The following is a 4274-nucleotide window of genomic DNA, read 5'->3' as shown; positions in this document are numbered from 1 at the left end:
GTTTCTTGTGTGGTTTAATCCACCTTAATATTATGCTTAATCTTGTGTCTATCACCATGATCAATCCCACATTAGGATTGTTAACACATGGTATCAGAGCTAGGATGGACTCTTGGTCATGGGTGAATATTTATGTATAGTTTTCTTGGTTATGTGTTCATTTGATTAAGCATTTTTTCTATTTTAGCATTTCTATTCTGAGAAACTTACGTAGACTCATCATTATAGATTGCATTTGGAAACTTAGAAGCTGCTCATAGAGATTTGGACATTATGGTGTTGCCATGGAAGCTAAAAATGAAGATTTCAGTGTTGGAATTAGGGTTGCAGGAATGCACACACAACTTCAAGAAGATGAGGAAGCTTGAGCACAACACAGTAGTGTATTATGAGTGCCAAAAATGAAAGATTCCTAGCCCTAGAAGATAATGGGCGTATATACAATGCACGGGGGAAAAAACCTCCTAGTGAGGGAAAAAGTGCCCCGGCGGTCCTAAGTGTGTTCACACACATCACTACTATAATATGGTAACAAATCCCCCCTGGAGTGATGCGGTGAACAAGAGCTAGCACTCATGTATAGGGAAGTGTCTAGCTATGTGGACGAATCCACAAAAGGGAGTAAGCCCAAAGCTTTGCGAAAAGCTTCGAACTTCTCACGAGGCAGAGCCTTTGTGAAAAGGTCTGCAAGGTTATCCTGTGTTGGCACATAAGCCAAACTGATCTCTCCTGCAGAGAGTCTCTCCCTGACATAATGGTAGTGCACCTCAATGTGCTTCGTACGAGCATGGAACACTGGGTTCCGCGCAACTGCCAATGCGCTCTGACTGTCAGTGAAGATGGTGGTGGCAGATGGCTGCCCAACACCCAAATCAGCCATAAGGCGTCTGAGCCACACACACTCAACCGTAGCTGTGAAAGCTGCCCTGTACTCAGCTTCACAACTAGAAGTGGCCACAGTAGGCTGCTTCTTGCTCAACCATGATATGCATGAGCTTCCAAGCATGAAGCAAAAACCACTCGTGGACACGCGTGTGTCATAACAACCAGCCCAGTCAGAATCTGAAAAAGCATGTAAATCTGGCGGCAATGATCCCCCCTTGGGATAAAACAACCCAAGATGCCGAGTACCACTCAAATAGCGAAAGATACGCTTCACTGCCTGCCAATGCTTAATGCCTGGGCTATGCATAAATCTGCTCACCTGTGAGACTGCAAACTGAATGTCTGGCCTCGTAATGCATACATAAATGAGGCAACCAACAGCTGTCTGATAGAGTGTGACATCAAAGTGATCTCCAGCATCATGAAGACTCAACTTCAAACCTGTCTCCATTGGAGTAGCAATAGGCTTGCAGTCTTCAAGGCCAAATCTCCGCAACAATGATTCAATATACTTTGTCTGACACAAAGCAATACCTCCATCACACTGCTTAAATTGTATCCCCAAATAATGATGCAAATGCCCCAAATCTGACATCTCAAAAGAGGCATTCAAATCAGCCTTAAAATCAGCAATATGACTCTCATTTGGTCCTGTGAGCAGCATGTCATCGACATAGAGAGCAATGATTAGATGTACACCATCCACACGTTTAGCATACAAAGTGCTTTCTGTTGGACTATTCTGAAACCCATGTGCAGTCAAATATGCATGTATTTTTTCATACCAAGCTCGTGGAGCTTGCTTTAAACCATATAAAGCCTTTTTTAACCTGCACACTTTGTTTTCCTGCCCTCTTTGAACAAAACCACGAGGCTGCGATACATACACCTCCTCATGCAAATCTCCATTTAAGAACGCAGTCTTTATGTCCAGCTGATGTACATTCCAACCATTATGAGCTGCTAATGCACAGATGCTACGAACAGTGGTCATACGACATGTGGGAGCAAAAGTCTCATCAAAATCAATGCCCTTCTCTTGAGCATAACCTTTTGCAACAAGCCTAGCCTTATGGCGATCCACTGTGCCATCAGGCTTACGCTTCAATTTGTATACCCACTTAGTGCCAATGGCCTTCTTGCCAGGGGGCAAGTCACATAAAGACCATGTACCATTCTTCATAATAGCATCGTATTCTGCTTGCATAGCAGCCATCCAATTTTCTGAACTTTGTGCCTCATCAAATGAAACAGGCTCACTTTCATCGCACATACTAGAAACAGCCAATGCATAACAATCTGACGCATAAGAGGCACCATGAGAGCCAGAACGAGTGCGACTAGACAAAGGAGCATCCAACTTGCTGTCACGCAAAGTCTGCACCAGCCATCTAGGCATGTTCCTAGAGCCCTCAATCTCTTGTCTCTCATCCTCAAGTGCATCATGCACATCTGCATCAGATATAGGCTGATCTGTGCCATCATTTAAAACCTGCATAGGCTGAAAAACTGCCTCATGAGGTATTGCACTTGACTGTGCACCACTGAAAAGAGGCAACAATGTATCATAGACATCACGTGAGCTGATATCTGTCTCCTTAGTACATGAAACCAAGGGCTGAACTGCATCTTCCACAAATACAACATCACGGCTAACCAAAATGCGCTTTGTCTGTGGATGATACAAACGATAGCCTTTGCTCTCAGCACTATATCCAACAAAAATACATTTGACAGCTTTGTCATCCAATTTTCTGCGATGTTGCACAGGCACTAATGCATATGCCAGGCAACCAAAAACACGTAAATGGCCAATAGATGGCTTGCGGCTATGCCAAGCCTCATATGGAGTGACAACCTGTAATGCTTTGGTGGGACACCTGTTTAGTACATAAGTGGCACACATGACAGCCTCAAGCCAAAAACCATGTGGTAGACTTTGACTCTTAACCATACATCTTGCCATTTCCATGAGAGACCTGTTTTTTCTCTCAGCCACACCATTTTGCTGTGGTGTATACGGCACTGTACATTGGTGTTTTATCCCACGCTCAGCCAGAAATGCATTAAATTCTGAAGACATATACTCCCCCCCTCGATCTGAACGGAGGGTGCCCATCTTACTTTCTGACACATTTTCAGCCATAACCAAAAACTGCTTGAAGCACAAAAACACTTCGGACTTTGCCTTCAAAGGATATACCCATGCATGCCTGGTAAAATCATCAATGAAAGTCACGAAGTAAAGGTAGTTTCCAAATGATGGAGTTTGCATGGGACCACAAACATCACTGTGAACAAGCTGCAATCTGCGTTCAGCTCTCACTGATCCATCTTTGGGAAAGGAAGCACGCTGCATTTTACCCAATATGCAGCCCTCACAAACATGCTTGACAGGTGCCTCAAGCTTAGGCAAAGAAGACACCATTTCAGATTTCTGCAGGCGCAGCAAACTTGCAAAATTCAGATGACCAAAACGTGCATGCCACAGTTTTGCATCTGAAATAGCCTGCGTATCCATAATAGCACATGCTGAATCCTCTACACATTTGCCATCCATATTGAGCTTATACAGCCCTCGACATAGTGAACCAGATGCTACAATGATGTCACCACAAGAGAGATCATGAACAGTACATCTGTCATCCACAAATTTTACAACCAAACCTGTTTTGGCAAATGCGGAGACTGACAGCAGATTCTTTTTGATCCCTGGCACATACAATGCATCAAAAAGTGTAAAGGTGTTGCCATTTGCAACATTCAGCACAATCTTTCCAACTCCTTTAACGGGATAAGAGGAGTTATTGGCACAAGTGACAGTATTCCCTGTGGGAGCAGACTCAAGGAAAGTGAATAAACTGCGCTGCGAGGTGATATGCTTAGTGGCACCACTGTCAAAGTACCATACATCTGAATCTACTGCAGACATACATGTGTCATGCAAAGATGGGTCATAACTGCACTGCGCATTGAATGCCCATTCTGTATCTAGCACAACATTAGCAGATTCATTGTTAGAAGGAGAGGCATCTGCAACAGCCATACCAGCCTCTTTCTTCTTAGCCTCTTTCGCAGCCAGCTTAGGACACGCTTTGATGACATGATCATTTCCCTTACAGTACTTGCAAAATGTCTTCTGTTTGTCACCCTTCTTCTCATCTTTGTCTTCCTTCTTTGGTTGCGCAGCATTTGCAGATTTCTGCTTACTAGAAGAAAAGCCTGCTTTACCTTTCCCGCTTCTCTGACTAGCAACGAAAGCTTGATCTGCGACACGCATAATATTCCTGTTTTGCCTTGATTGGTCTTCTTGCAGCAAAACAGAAACTAACTCCTCAAATGATAAGGCATTGGGATTGCCTTTCATCATCAAGCGAAGAGTGGAAGCA

This window comes from Cibotium barometz, chromosome 19 (assembly GCF_041138505.1).
Source record: "Cibotium barometz isolate CiBa-2024 chromosome 19, ASM4113850v1, whole genome shotgun sequence".
Taxonomy (NCBI): Eukaryota; Viridiplantae; Streptophyta; class Polypodiopsida; order Cyatheales; family Cibotiaceae; genus Cibotium; species Cibotium barometz.
The sequence above is the reverse complement of the archived record's forward strand: the minus strand, read 5'-3'. Positions refer to the sequence as shown.